Raw genomic sequence first — 17,015 nt, 5'->3', positions numbered from 1 at the left:
AGTGTCTCCAGTGTCTCCTGGTGGGGAACTAAACTAGGGGTCAGTGTCTCCTGGGGGACATATCACACTGAACTAAACTAGGGTCAGTGTCTCCTGGTGGGGACATATCACACTGAACTGGTGGGGAAACTAGGGTCAGTGTCTCCTGGTGGGGACATATCACACTGAACTAAACTAGGGTCAGTGTCTCCTGGTGGGGACATATCACACTGAACTAAACTAGGGTCAGTGTCTCCTGGTGGGGACATATCACACTGAACTAAACTAGGGTCAGTGTCTCCTGGTGGGGACATATCACACTGAACTAAACTAGGGTCAGTGTCTCCTGGTGGGGACATATCACACTGAACTAAACTAGGGTCAGTGTCTCCTGGTGGGGACATATCACACTGAGGCCAAGTAAGGTCTATCTCTCCTGGTGGGGACATATCACACTCAACTAAACTAGGGTCTGTATCTCCTGGTGAGGACATATCACACTAAACTAAACTAGGGTCAGTGTCTCCTGGTGGGGACATATCACACTGAACTAAACTAGGGTCAGTGTCTCCTGGTGGGGACATATCACACTGAACTAAACTAGGGTCAGTGTCTCCTGGTGGGGACATATCACACTGAGGCCAAGTAAGGTCTATCTCTCCTGGTGGGGACATATCACACTCAACTAAACTAGGGTCTGTATCTCCTGGTGAGGACATATCACACTAAACTAAACTAGGGTCAGTGTCTCCTGGTGGGGACATATCACACTGAACTAAACTAGGGTCAGTGTCTCCTGGTGGGGACATATCACACTGAGGCCAAGTAAGGTCTATCTCTCCTGGTGGGGACATATCACACTGAACTAAACTAGGGTCTGTGTCTCCTGGTGGGGACATATCACACTGAGGCCAAGTAAGGTCTATCTCTCCTGGTGGGGACATATCACACTAAACTAAACTAGGGTCTGTGGCTCCTGGTGGGGACATATCACACTGAACTAAACTAGGGGCAATCTCTTCTGCTGGGGACATATCACACTGAGCTAAACTAGGGTCTATCTCTCCTCGCGGGACATATCACACTGAACTAAACTAGGGTATATCTCTCCTCGCGGGGACATATCACACCGAGGTAAAGTAGGGTCTATCTCTCCTGGTGGGGACATATCACACTCAACTAAACTAGGGTCTGTGTCTCAAGGTGAGGACATATCACACTGAACTAAACTTGGGTCAGTGTCTACTGGTGGGGAATATCACACTCAACTAAACTAGGGTCTGTGTCTCCTGGTGAGGACATATCACACTGAACTAAACTAGGGTATGTGTCTCCTGGTGAGGACATATCACACTGAACTAAACTAGGGTCTATCTCTCCTGGTGGGGACACATCACACTCAACTAAACTAGGGTATGTGTCTCATGGTGAGGACATATCACACTGAATTAAACTAGGGTCTATCTCTCTAGGGACATATTAAACTAGGGACATATCACACTCAACTAAACTAGGGTATGTGTCTCATGGTGAGGACATATCACACTGAGCTAAACTAGGGTCTATCTCTCCTGGTGGGGACATATCACAATGAGCTAAACTAGGGTCTATCTCTCCTGGTGGGGACATATCACACTGAACTAAACTAGGGTATATCTCTCCTCGCGGGGACATATGACACTGAATTATACTAGGGTCTATCTCTCCTGGAGGGGACATATCACACTGAGGCCAACTAGGGTCTGTGTCTCCTGGTGGGGACATATCACACTGAACTAAACCAGGGTCTATCTCTCCAGGTGGGGACATATCACACTGAACTAAACTAGGGCCTGTGTCTCCTGGTGGGGACATATCACATTGAACTGAACTAGGGTCTATCTCTCCTGGTGGGGACATATCACACTCAACTAAACTAGGGTCTATCTCTCCTGGTGGGGACATATCACATAAAACTGAACTGGGGTCTGTGTCTCATGGTGAGGACATATCACACTGAACTAAACTAGGGTCTGTGGCTCCTGGTAGGGACATATCACACTGAACTAAACTAGGGCCTGTGTCTCCTGGTGGGGACATATCACATTGAACTGAACTAGGGTCTGTGTCTCATGGTGGGGACATATCACATTGAACTAAACTAGGGTCTATCTCTCCTGGTGGGGACATATCACACTGAACTAAACTAGGGTCTATCTGTCCTGGTGGGGACATATCACATAAAACTAAACTAGGGGCTATCTCTCCTGGTGGGGACATATCACACTAAACTAAACTAGGGTCTATCTCTCCTGGTGGGGACATATGACACTGAACTAAACTAGGGTCAGTGTCTCCTGGTGGGGACATATCACACTGAGGCCAAGTAAGGTCTATCTCTCCTGGTGGGGACATATCACACTGAACTAAACTAGGGTCTGTATCTCCTGGTGAGGACATATCACACTAAACTAAACTAGGGTCAGTGTCTCCTGGTGGGGACATATCACACTGAACTAAACTAGGGTCAGTGTCTCCTGGTGGGGACATATCACACTGAACTAAACTAGGGTCAGTGTCTCCTGGTGGGGACATATCACACTGAGGCCAAGTAAGGTCTATCTCTCCTGGTGGGGACATATCACACTCAACTAAACTAGGATCTGTATCTCCTGGTGAGGACATATCACACTAAACTAAACTAGGGTCAGTCTCTCCTGGTGGGGACATATCACACTGAACTAAACTAGGGTCAGTGTCTCCTGGTGGCGACATATCACACTTAACTGAAATAGGGTCTGTCTCTTATGGTTTGCACATTGTCAACGGAACCAAAGAAGACACCCCTAACCCTTCACCCTAGTTATATGTCTCCCATGTCTCTCCTAGTTATGTTGTCTTGGTGTTCCCCTTAGTTATGTGGTCCCTATGCTCACCCTACTTATGTTGTCTTGGTGTTCCCCTTAGTTATGTGGTCCCCATTGTTCCCCCAGTTATGTTGTCTTGGTGTTCCCCTTAGTTATGTCGTCCCCATGCTCACCCTACTTATGTTGTGTTCGTGCTCCCCCTACTTGTGTTCGTGTTTTCACTACTTCTGTTGTGTTCGTGTTCCCCCTAGTTATGTTGTGTTCGTGTTCCCCCCAGTTATGGTGTGTTCGTGTTCCCCCTAATTATGTTGTGTTCGTGTTCCCCCTTGCCATGTTCTGTTCGTGTCCCCCCTACTTATGTTATGTTCGTGTTCCCCCTACTTCTCTTGTGTTTGTGTTCCCCCTAGTTATGTCAGTGTTACCCCTAGTAATAATGTGTTCGTGTCCCCCCTACTTATGTTGTGTTCGTGTTCCCCCTACTTATGGTGTGTTCGTGTTCCCCCTAGTTGTTGCATTCGTGTTCCCCTTAGTCATGTTGTGTTCGTGGCCCCCCTACTTCTCTTGTGTTTGTGTTCCCCCTAGTTATGTTGTGTTCGTGTTCCCACTAGTTATGTCAGTGTTACCCCTAGTAATAATGTGTTCGTGTTACCCCTACTTATGTTGTGTTCGTGTTCCCCCCCTAGTCATGTTGTCTTCGTGTTTCCCTTAGTTATGTTGTCTCTGTTTCAGCTAGATGTGTGGTATCCATGTTCACTTTTAGTTGTGGTCCGCACGTTCCCCTTTGCATGGTTGTTTCCATGTTAACCCTAGTTATGTGGGCTCCATGTTAACCCTAGTTATGTGGGCTCCATGTTAACCCTTGTTACGTGATCTCCATGTTAACCCTAGTTCTGTGGGTCCGTGTTAACCCTATTTATGTGAGCTCCATGTTAACCCTAGTTATGTTGTCTCCATGTTAACCCTAGGTCTCCATGTTAGCCCTAGTTATGTGGTCTCCATGTTAGCCCTAGTTATGTGGGCTCCATGTTAACCTAGTTATGTGGGCTCCATGTTAACCCTAGTTATGTTGTCTCCATGTTAACCCTAGTTATGTGGTCTCCATGTTAGCCCTAGTTATGTGGTCTCCATGTTAGCCCTAGTTATGTGGGCTCCATGTTAACCCTAGTTATGTTGTCTCCATGTTAACCCTAGTTATGTGGTCTCCATGTTAACCCTAGTTATGTGGTCTCCATGTTAACCCTAGTTATGTGGTCTCCATGTTAGCCCTAGTTAACCTATGGTCCCATAGTTAGCCCTAGTTATGTGGTCTCCATGTTAGCCCTAGTTATGTGGGCTCCATGTTAACCCTAGTTATGTTGTCTCCATGTTAACCCTAGTTATGTGGGCTCCATGTTAACCCTAGTTATGTGGTCTCCATGTTAACCCTAGTTATGTGGGCTCCATGTTAACCCTAGTTATGTGGTCTCCATGTTAGCCCTAGTTATGTGATCTCCATGTTAACCCTAGTTATGTGGGCTCCATGTTAACCCGTTACGTGATCTCCATGTTAACCCTAGTTATGTGGGCTCCAAGTTAACCCTAGTTATGTGAGCTCCATGTTAACCCTAGTTATGTTGTCTCCATGTTAACCCTAGCTATGTGGTCTCCATGTTAGCCCTAGTTATGTGGGTCCATGTTACCCTAGTTGTGTGGTCACCATTTTAACCCCCGTTATGTGGTCTCCATCTTCCACGTAATTATGTGTACCCCATTGTTCCCAAGAGGTATGTGGTCACCACATTCCAAAAGTTATGTGGTCTCCATGATCTCTCTAGTGATGTGAAGTCCATGGTGCCCAAAAGTTGGTTGTCCTCATGTTGCCCCTAGTTGTGTGGTCTCCATGTTGCCCCTAGTTGTGTGGTCTCCATGTTCCCCCTAGTTGTGTTGCCTCCATGTTCCCCCTAGTTGTGTGGTCACCATTTTAACCCCCGTTATGTGGTCTCCATGTTCCCCCTGGTTGTGTGGTCTCCATGTTCCCCCTAGTTCTGAGGTCTCCATGTTCCCCCTGGTTGTGGTCTCCATGTTCTCCCTGGTTGTGTGGTCTCCATGTTCTCCCTGGTTGTGTGGTCTCCATGTTCTCCCTAGTTGTGTGGTCTCCATGTTCCCCCTAGTTATGTTGTCTGCATGTTCACAATAGTTGTGTGGTCTTCATGTTGCCCCTAGTTGTGTGATCTCAGTGTTTACCTTTGTTATGTGATCTTTACATGTTGCACACTCTTGAGAAAGGGGAACTGCACACTTCATTTTTGTCCGTTTTCATGAGAGTTTGAAACCCCTGCACCCCCTGTCTGGATCCGCTGATAGGATACATTTGTTTATTGTATAACATTTCTTTGTTGTTTGTTTGTTTCACACTCCATGCTTTCACATATTTCTGGAAGTTGACACTCAACATGGGCAGGGAAGAATCCTTTGTTGTAGTTTAGATCAACAGGTGAAGGGAGTACACTTTCGGCAGTGGTAACTCTGGTTGCACGTCACCTCTACGTAATAAAATTTATTTATTCAGAAACAAACTACAGTGAAAACAAAATAATTTGACACTGTTATTTATTCAAATAAATTAGATGTAAAAAGTCAAATATTCATTTTCTATTCATGCATATATTGACTAATGTCACTCCATTCACTCAGTGGAATAACAGGTTGTAACACTGACCGCCAGTGTTAAGTAGCATGCTCAGTGGTACATATATGAAAACATTTCAAGTAGCTCACACAGTCTTACATACACACCTCTGTTACAAGTAGCTCACACAGTCTTACATACACACCTCTGTTACAAGTAGCTCACATAGTCTTACATACACCTCTGTTACAAGTAGCTCACACAGTCTTACATACACACCTCTGTTACAAGTAGCTCACACAGTCTTACATACACACCTCTGTTACAAGTAGCTCACACAGTCTTACATTCACACCTCTGTTTCAAGTAGCTCACACAGTCTTACATACACACCTCTATTTCAAGTAGCTCGTACCTTCTGGGTTATATGAACACGATGTTCCTCCTGGGTTATGTGTACACAATGTTCCTCCTGGGATATGTGTACACTATATTCCTCATGGGTTATGTGTACACAATGTTCCTCCTGGAATATGTATACATGGTGTTCCTCCTGGGTTATGTGTACACAATGTTCCTCGTGGGTTATGTGTACACAATATTCCTCCTGGGATATGTGTACACTATATTCCTCCTGGGTTATGTGTACACAATGTTCCTCCTGGAATATGTGCACACAATGTTCCTCCTGGGTTATGTGTACACAATGTTCCTCCTGGAATATGTGTACACAATGTTCCTCGTGGGTTATGTGTACACAATGTTCCTCCTGGAATATGTTTACACGGTGTTCCTCCTGGGACATGTGTACACAATGTTCCTCCGGGAATATGTGTACACAATGTTCCTCCTGGATTATGTGTACACAATGTTCCTCATGGGTTATGTGAACACAATGTTCCTCCTGGGTTATGTGTAAACAATGTTCCTCCTGGAATATGTGTACACAATGTCCCCTCATGAGAGAGTACCTGGGATATGTGTACACAATGTTCCTCCGGGAATATGTGTACACAATGTTCCTCCAGGAATATGTGTACACAATGTTCCTCCTGGGTTATGTGTACACAATGTCCCCTCATGTGAGAGTACCTGGGATATGTGTACACGATGTCCCCTCATGTGAGAGTACATGGGATATGTGTACACAATGTCCCCTCATGTGAGAGTTCCTAGGATATGTGTACACGATGTCCCCTCATGTGAGAGTACCTGGGATATGTGTACACGATGTCCCCTCATGTGAGAGTACCTAGGATATGTGTACACGATGTCCCCTCATGTGAGAGTACCTGGGATATGTGTACACGATGTCCCCTCATGTGAGAGTACCTGGGATATGTGTACACGATGTCCCCTCATGTGAGAGTACCTGGGATATGTGTACACGATGTCCCCTCATGTGAGAGTTCCTAGGATATGTGTACACGATGTCCCCTCATGTGAGAGTACCTGGGATATGTGTACACGATGTCCCCTCATGTGAGAGTACCTGGGATATGTGTACACGATGTCCCCTCATGTGAGAGTACATGGGATATGTGTACACGATGTCCCTCATGTGAGAGTACCTGGGATATGTGTACACGATGTCCCCTCATGTGAGAGTTCCTAGGATATGTGTACACGATGTCCCTCATGTGAGAGTTCCTAGGATATGTGTACACGATGTCCCCTCATGTGAGAGTACCTGGGATATGTGTACACGATGTCCCCTCATGTGAGAGTACCTGGGATATGTGTACACGATGTCCCCTCATGTGAGAGTACATGGGATATGTGTACACGATGTCCCCTCATGTGAGAGTACATGGGATATGTGTACACGATGTCCCTCATGTGAGAGTACATGGGATATGTGTACACGATGTCCCCTCATGTGAGAGTACATGGGATATGTGTACACGATGTCCCCTCATGTGAGAGTACATGGGATATGTGTACACGATGTCCCCTCATGTGAGAGTACATGGGATATGTGTACACGATGTCCCCTCATGTGAGAGTACATGGGATATGTGTACACGATGTCCCCTCATGTGAGAGTACATGGGATATGTGTACACGATGTCCCCTCATGTGAGAGTACATGGGATATGTGTACCACGATGTCCCCTCATGTGAGAGTACATGGGATATGTGTACACGATGTCCCCTCATGTGAGAGTACATGGGATATATGTGTACACGATGTCCCCTCATGTGAGAGTACATGGGATATGTGTACACGATGTCCCCTCATGTGAGAGTACCTGGGATATGTGTACACGATGTCCCCTCATGTGAGAGTACCTGGGATATGTGTACACGATGTCCCCTCATGTGAGAGTACCTGGGATATGTGTACACGATGTCCCCTCATGTGAGAGTACATGGGATATGTGTACACGATGTCCCTCATGTGAGAGTACCTGGGATATGTGTACACGATGTCCCCTCATGTGAGAGTACCTGGGATATGTGTACACGATGTCCCCTCATGTGAGAGTACCTGGGATATGTGTACACGATGTCCCCTCATGTGAGAGTACCTGGGATATGTGTACACGATGTCAATCAAACACATGCCTAAAAGTAAATGTTTGCTAAAAGTGTCAGTTTCTGAACAACCACAAATGATTCAAATGCAATCCACACCACAGTCACATATATCATATTTGTAATATCATGGCCTGCCATATTCATACAGAAAAACAGAGTAGGCCAATATAAGTGAATTCATTTTTGTAAAAATGACCTGCCGAAAATCTCACAACCTCCATAGCTTATTTCTCATGCCATCTTTGAATCGAAGTATTCTGGGTAGGTATTCTGCTTTTAAAAGGCAAAAGGAATATACTCGATGATGAAGATAAAGGCTAAGATTTAAAGCCTCCATTACCAAACTCTGTACAAAGCTGCGTATGAAATTGTTTTCCACTATAATTGAGACATCCTACTTATCATTGGTCCTGGACTCCAACACCCACTAACCCCTATGGTTACCATGGCAATACTGAATGTCAGGCACTATTTCCTTTCCATCTGGTTCTAGCATATCACTAATATTTAACAAAAAGTGCTATCATACTTGCATTGGAAGGTCTTTGCATTTTTGAAAATCAAGTATATATCCTAATTCAACCCAAACAACCAATGTAGCTGTTAACACCCCAAATCAATAGCATAGAAACATGCTGATAAAACCCTTTTGAAAAACAATACAAGATAATACCTGATTTCATATACAAGATTTCTGTACCATTATTTCAGATGAAATGTTATAGTATTCCCAGAAATTGAGAAAGTTGTTTCGGCACATATCTAATACATGTATATACACTATAGAAGGTTTACACTATAGAAGGTTTACACTATAGAAGGTTTACTTTAATGAATATGCTGAGATATGATTCTTTTACAGTCTAAGTGTCTGTTCAGTACTTTGTGAGATCTCCCTGCAATACACGACTGAATGCACCCAGGTACACTACCGATCAAAGGTTGTAGGAAATTGGATCACAGCGTATTCCAATACTCAACCACTTCTTTCTTCATATCCTCAAAATTTCTACGTCCATTTTGGTTTATTCTGTCCTTCATTAGTCCCCACACATTCTCAATAGGGTTAAAACCTGGGCTGTGGCTGCGCCAGTCTAAAACTTGAACATATTTGTCAGACAACCACTGTTTTGTGTAGTCAGCAGTGTGTTTTGGGTTGTTATCATGCTGGAAAATCCAATTACTGGTATCTTCATACAGTGTTTGGGCCGTTGGAAGGAGGTTATCATTTATTATGTCAACATATCGTTCATTCGTCAAATTTCCAATGCAAATACACAATGGCGTCACTCCACGTGATGATATCCAACCCCACATGTGAAATTTCGGGCTATGTCTTGGGAGTTGGTTGACAGGTTTCAAGGCATCTTTTGTCCAACTTTTCACACAGTTTGGAAAAAAACAGACAGAACTTTCATCAGAAAAGAAAACATTATCATATCTTGAATTTTGTGAGCCCTACACCAGTTAGAATGTCTTTCTTTTTGTGCATCTTTCATCAATGGTGAGGGAATTCCACACTTTTTTCACCCTGTTAAGTCTTTGTAATTCTTGTCTAAGAGTTTCATTACATACCTGAGGACTTCCTCTAAAAATCATCTCATTTCTGATATTATCAATGCTTTTCAGTTTTCCCCTATTCACAATCTGACCAAGTTGCCGGCGATCCGTAGTACTGAACTTCCTTGGCCTCCCTGCCCCTGTCTAGTGCTCAGTCCCAACTCCTGACTGAATATTCTTCAAAGTTCTGTATACTGTAGACAGAGGAATGTCATGTCTACCAGCTAACTCTTTGCCTTAGTCACACCCCTCTCAAAATCATCTAAAACCAGACTTTCTTTTCTCTTCTGCTGTCAAATCTGCCATGCCAACAAAGGAAGCTGTCTGCTACTCCAGGGGACATAACTCTTGATGTGGTAAGGTTCATTTTTAAGCCTACAAGAGTTGCCCCCCATATTGAGTACCTTACTACATAATGTAACAACGATTTTAAAATTCTATAATCAGTATTAGGGAACAAAGATTTTCTCCAAGAAAACCAAGATGCAAAGGTCCAAGAGTGTAAAGTTTAGGTTGCAGATCACTACCCCCAGATACAGCTGCTGAAGATCACTAACCCAGATACAGCTGCTGATCCACACAGCAGATCCTGCAGCTATAGATCACTACCCCCAGATACAGCTGTCGAAGATCAACACAGCAGATTGTGCCGCTAGATATCACTGCACCCAGATACAGCTGCTGAATATTGGCACAGCAGATCGTGTTACTGGATATCACTACACCAAGATACAGCTGCTGAATATTGGCACAGCAGATTGTGTCGCTGGATATCACTACCTCCAGATACAGCTGCTGAAGATCAACACAGCAGATACTGCAGCTACAGATGACTACCCCCAGATACAGCTGCTGAAGATCAACACAACAGATACTGCAGCTACAGATGACTACACCCCAGATACAGCTGCTGAAGATCAACACAGCTGCAGATCACTACCCCCAGATACAGCTGCTCAACAGATCCTGCTAACATCAACATTGGGATTGAGACTGAAAACACCATTTGCAAAGACAACAGAGAAAGGATCCTCTGTACAATTAGAGTTTCCTCAGTCACCCATATGAACCACTGACATGGTTTTGCCAAAGGTATTGTTACAAAGATGTATGAAACATGAATACTGTATAAAATTAGCAAACTGTACACTTGCTACCAAGTCTCAGATATCACCATCTGTCAACGCCAGTTCAACAACCAGAGTTTTCAACATGAAGTTCACATCATGGTAGAACATGTAAAACATGGTAATCCTTACATTAGTAAGACACCTTCATTTCTCACTGGCACATTCAAATAGCATCTGAATACGAAGATAGTTATATATACATATATTATATATACATTCTCTCCCCCATAAAAGAAACTACATACATCAACATGTACACATGTTGTCCCTATATTATATACTTGTAACAAATGACATACATCCAAATAACATAATAAAACAAACTACATACATCTACACAGATACATGTTCTAGCCCATATAAAATACTCGTAACAAACTACATACATCTACATAGATACATGTTCTAGCACATATAAAATACTTGTAACAAACTACATACATCTACACAGATACATGTTCTAGCCCATATAAAATACTCGTAACAAACTACATTCATCCACACAGATACATGTTCTAGCCCATATAATATACCCATAACAAACTACATACATCCACACACACATCCACACACACACTTCAGATGAGTATTCTCAATGATCACATGACCACAACAGTTTTTTTTATTTGAATTTCACATTGGTTGTTTCATTTATCTTATCAATGCTAATGCCTACAGACTTTGATTCATTTTACAAGTTGTAACATGGGCAATACTGACAGAGGTATAACAGAGATGGGTTCAACAACTATTGTGAAAATACACATATACACCTACTGAGGGGTGCAACAACTCCAGTGAAAATATACACATATACACCTACTGAGGGGGGCAACAACTCCAGTGGATATACACATATACACCTACTGAGGTGTGCAACAACTCCAGTGGATATACACATATACACCTACTGAGGGGGGCAACAACTCCAGTGGATATACACATATACACCTACTGAGGGGTGCAACAACTCCAGTGGATATGAGGGGTGCAACAACTCCAGTGGATATATACACCTACTGAGGGGTGCAACAACTCCAGTGGATATACACATATACACCTACTGAGGGGTGCAACAACTCCAGTGGATATACACATATACACCTACTGAGGGGGGCAACAACTCCAGTGGATATACACATATACACCTACTGAGGGGGGCAACAACTCCAGTGGATATACACATATACACCTACTGAGGGGTGCAACAACTCCAGTGGATATAACTCCAGTGGATATACATACACCTACTGAGGGGTGCAACAACTCCAGTGGATATACACATATACACCTACTGAGGGGTGCAACAACTCCAGTGGATATACACATACACACCTACTGAGGGGTGCAACAACTCCAGTGATATACACATATACACCTACTGAGGGGGGCAACAACTCCAGTGGATATACACATATACACCTACTGAGGGGGCAACAACTCCAGTGGATATACACATATACACCTACTGAGGGGTGCAACAACTCCAGTGGATATACACATATACACCTACTGAGGGGGCAACAACTCCAGTGGATATACACATATACACCTACTGAGGGGTGCAACAACTCCAGTGGATATACACATATACACCTACTGAGGGGGCAACAACTCCAGTGGATATACACATATACACCTACTGAGGGGGGCAACAACTCCAGTGGATATACACATATACACCTACTGAGGGGTGCAACAACTCCAGTGGATATACACATATACACCTACTGAGGGGTGCAACAACTCCAGTGGATATACACATATACACCTACTGAGGGGGGCAACAACTCCAGTACACATATACACCTACTGAGGGGTGCAACAACTCCAGTGGATATACACATATACACCTACTGAGGGGTGCAACAACTCCAGTGGATATACACATATACACCTACTGAGGGGGGCAACAACTCCAGTGCTATGCTACACCTACTGAGGGGTGCAACAACTCCACATATACACCTACTGAGGGATGCAACAACTCCTACTGAGGGGTGGATATACACATATACACCTACTGAGGGGTGCAACAACTCCAGTGGATATACACATATACACCTACTGAGGGGTGCAACAACTCCAGTGGATATACACATATACACCTACTGAGGGGTGCAACAACTCCAGTGGATATACACATATACACCTACTGAGGGGGGCAACAACTCCAGTGCTACTGAGGGGTGCAACAACTCCAGTGGATATACACATATACACCTACTGAGGGGTGCAACAACTCCAGTGGATATACACATATACACCTACTGAGGGGGGCAACAACTCCAGTGCTACTGAGGGGTGCAACAACTCCAGTGGATATACACATATACACCTACTGAGGGATGCAACAACTCCAGTGGATATACACATATACACCTACTGAGGGGTGCAACAACTCCAGTGGATATACACATATACACCTACTGAGGGGTGCAACAACTCCAGTGGATATACACATATACACCTACTGAGGGGTCCAGTGCTACTGAGGGGTGCAACAACTCCAGTGGATATACACATATACACCTACTGAGGGGTGCAACAACTCCAGTGGATATACACATATACACCTACTGAGGGGTGCAACAACTCCAGTGGATATACACATATACACCAGTATAAACCTGATACGTAAAATTTCAAGGGACTCACCAAAATTGTTTACTTATCAGGTATTTAACTTATCAAAACTTATCAAAACCCGGAAATGACGCCTGCGAGCTGTAAGTAGGATGTTTGTTTAGCCGGAGACTGACACGTACCCCTCTTGTCGGATTATGTGTTGATCGCTTATTTAGTTGTCCGGTTTCTTTTGTTAAGGAATTTACTTCCAGGGATCGTGAAAAAACGTTTAGTTAAGCGTTATTGTTTACTTATCTGAGTTTAGTTAACCGGACTCTAATAATGATAAGTAATGAAGAAATTTGCCTGGACCAAAAAATAGTGTTTACTTATCTGGTATGTTTAGTTTCCACTGTATATATTATATATTTACTGAGGGGTGCAACAACTCCAGTTGATATACACACATTGACAAATTGAAAAATTGTAACTATGAATTGTATATTTATAATACTTATCCTATCTCACTTTTTGTATTCTCTCCGGTATGATCGACTGTTGAGTGGAAACCAACCGTAAACAAAGTTTCTGGCGTCTCTTGTACCATTCGCACAAAAACAGTCTTTACTGCTCCCCCTACTGGACAGCCTGGTAGCCTCCTTAGAAGCTTGCAGCATGGCCTCGGTTGATCATGTGACTCCTTTGTCTAGTCATTCTCTTTCGTGGAGCCAATGTTGTAATATGTGTAGTGGGGTAAGTCCATTGAATCCATTGTTTGAGTTAGGATAAGTATTATAAATACACAATTTACAGTTAAGATTTTCAAATTATTAACCTTATCCTATCTCAAGTTTTGTACTTATCCCACAGTCGGACGGACTGTTGTGTGTACAATCTCCGATTGACTACATGACTCCTATACTGGTGATGGGTTGCTTCTTCCAAAACCCAATGGCTTACTTGGCGCTCCTGAGTAAATGTGGTTTTCCACCATATATTTGTCATTCGACAAATGCAGAACTCAGCAAGTGACTCGCCTTGCCCCTGATTTTCAGAAGGCACCGGTAAATTTAAAGTCTTGTGACCCTGCTTTGAAACCATCCACACAGTCACCATGCAGGTGAAAGGGAAATCGGCTCGGTTAGCTCAACTGTTTTAATGTTCAGTTCCGAATGACATCAAATGACCCAAGTTCCTTTGCTTAAGGTTAGTCAAGGAAGTGAACGGCAGCTTAGGAGCAGAACGCATCGAAATCCACTTGAATTACGCGAAGAGTAGAGGCCAGTAAGCATGAGTGTCAATCGCCTTTGGATCATAGTAAAACAGTCAACAGTGACTGTACTGCAATGCCCGGGCATGAAGTTAGGTGAGGTATATCTATGCAATACTATTGCAATGATTTTTCTCTCCTTGAATTGTCTCATCTGAAGCCATTTCCCTAATGATTGTACAGCTTTTATGAAATAGAAACGAGTTGAAGTAGTTTCAGTCTCTTTTAACAAATGAGAAGAAACTTGAAACCCAGATCAAGTAAACAGTTTATACAGCCTCGTGTAAGAATGTCGAGTTTTGATTGGTTCACGTGACTCTGATAAAATAACCTGTACACCCGTCACGATCTGAGAGCAGGGAGTACAAAAGTCATATTATCCCGCCACGCCTCGGTGACCACGCGAAGTGAGAAATGCGTGCATTGCCAAGCCTTTAGTAACGTGCGCTGCGTTGAGGTCAACTGATCAGCTGTTGTCAACATGGCAGCAAAATGTTAACATTGTGTTAACAAATGAAGGGTTTTAAAAAACTGAACACTCCCTTTGATTGAACTTTGACTCATGACCGTGACCCGTAATCTGTGAACTGTGGAATCTCACATAAATAAAAACAAGTCGATTCGATGCGTATTGTTTTCTTTTGATTTAGTAAAAACATTCGGCTAGATAAATGCGTTATCACATAGTGTCAAGGGAAATACGGGATTTTATTCCCCGAGCCAGAGGCTCGAGGAATACAACCATACTCGGGACTGATAAAACCCTGTATTTCCCTCGACACGATGTGATCACTTATAGAATGACTAGACAAAGGAGTCACATGATCAACCGGAGGCCATGCTGCAAGCTTCTAAGGAGGCTACCAGGCTGTCCAGTAGGGGGAGCAGTAAAGACTGTTTGGGCGAATGGTACAAGAGACGCCAGAAACTTTGTTTACGGTTGGTTTCCACTCAACAGTCGATCATACCGGAGAGAGTACAAGAAGTGAGATAGGAGAAGTTTAAAAATTGGACTCACTTGGAAATACGAAAGCAAAGTTGGTTATCTCATAAAAATGGATTTAACGGAATGATTGCAATTGTTTTTTGAGCCTGCTTTATCAAGGAAGGTTACATAATAGGTGAACAATGGTTCACATAGATAGAACACACACACAGGAAGAAGGGGTTATATTTAACCAGGTGAATTATTAGTGTTGTATGGTATCGTTTCTATTTCGCTTTTCACAAACATTGCACTAACAGGGTCCTCAGGTACAATAACTTGACACATTCTGACATACACAGACATCCAGCCACATCCAGCCTACTGTCACAGCTTCTCCCACACTCAGTCTGGCACAACAGCGTACACCACAGCTCCTAACACCCCGCAGTGTAACACCTTTCTCTACAGAACACCGGTGGCATTGGATGTCAGTTGCATATTTCGACCTGACCATGTCTCAGCACCGGACACTCCAAAAGTACATGTTGCAAGTTCCTTCCTGCCAGTGACAGAGCATGGCAGTGACAGAGCGTGGCAGTGACAGAGCGTGGCATACAAAGCAGTCAGTGTGGCTCATTCACTCTTCACAACATCATGGATACAACTTGAACATATAGAAAACTGTTCAAACCTATCCTCTCTCTAACACCATGATGAGCACAACTCCCTGGCTTTACCCTGATATAATGTTGACCTTGAAAGGGATACAAAAATAGAAGTTCTGTACACATGGCAATGGTCTGACACTTCAAATAGTCTCATCATTAAAACATTCTTAATCACTGACCCAGTCACACTACTGGCTCTTCTAAATCTCTGATAAACATTGGAGTCCCTTCCCTTCATGCTAGCAGTTCCTTGCCTACATTTCCACATATACCAATGAACATTTCATAGGGATGTGTGACCTGAGATAGACACAGACATTTGGGGTTCCAACTAGGACAAATCACTAACATCAGCACCAATCATCGATACATGGAAACTTTTAAATATTTTGTTGATGCCATGAAGAAGTATTGAGCTGATGTCTGTTGTCATGCCTGGAAAGGAATGACATCATCATCATCATCATCCCTTAAAGCAGTATACATACAGGTGGGCGTATGATGATGAAGTGTTACCTAAGTACATTCTTGAATACTGAGCAACAAATAGACTGAAGGCATCAGTATACCCACTTCTTACTGACAGTTGGCATCTTTGGCCGACATTCCACAACATCTTTGTCCGACATTCCACAAACACCAAAAAAGCATCGATAAATCCTTGAATTAAGTATAGTGCCTCTGCAAAGTGTGTGTTTGGTACTGTTTAAAAACTTCAATGTTATTGTGCAAGCGATATTGTTGTTATCATCACAATCTTACTCAAGCCCAAACATATGTAGAGGTCAATGAGATGCTCACAGACACCAAGGGGGCCTTACACTCCCATCATCCACAGCAATCACTGGTTACCATGACTATTACAAGATACACAAATTATTTTTACATTAAAAAATAACAATAGCAATCAAATGTTC

General features: G+C 43.3%; 2 long non-coding RNA genes across 8 annotated transcripts; both read right to left on the bottom strand.

Moving 5' to 3' along the window:
* Positions 1-5,397: 5,397 nt before the first annotated feature.
* On the bottom strand, positions 5,398-6,604 carry LOC124260428. The gene is made up of 2 exons (XR_006894076.1): positions 6,405-6,604; positions 5,398-6,364 (listed from the first exon to the last, which is right to left on the bottom strand). It is a non-coding gene; the product is annotated as an uncharacterized LOC124260428 (long non-coding RNA).
* A 2,519-nt stretch (positions 6,605-9,123) lies between these two features.
* Positions 9,124-14,785, bottom strand: LOC124260426. 7 transcript variants are annotated; one of them, XR_006894073.1, is made up of 5 exons: positions 13,197-14,785; positions 12,888-13,134; positions 12,729-12,816; positions 11,681-11,856; positions 9,124-11,437 (listed from the first exon to the last, which is right to left on the bottom strand). It is a non-coding gene; the product is annotated as an uncharacterized LOC124260426 (long non-coding RNA). The 7 variants fall into 7 exon arrangements; XR_006894071.1 differs by lacking the exon at positions 12,729-12,816 and adding an exon at positions 12,217-12,588; XR_006894074.1 differs by lacking the exon at positions 12,729-12,816 and adding an exon at positions 12,304-12,588.
* Between the last annotated feature and the right edge of the window lie 2,230 nt (positions 14,786-17,015).

The sequence above is a fragment of the Haliotis rubra genome, unplaced genomic scaffold (genome assembly GCF_003918875.1).
Source record: "Haliotis rubra isolate DU_JTF1 unplaced genomic scaffold, ASM391887v1 Scf762, whole genome shotgun sequence".
Classification (NCBI taxonomy): domain Eukaryota; kingdom Metazoa; phylum Mollusca; class Gastropoda; order Lepetellida; family Haliotidae; genus Haliotis; species Haliotis rubra.
The sequence above is the reverse complement of the archived record's forward strand: the minus strand, read 5'-3'. Positions and strand labels throughout refer to the sequence as shown.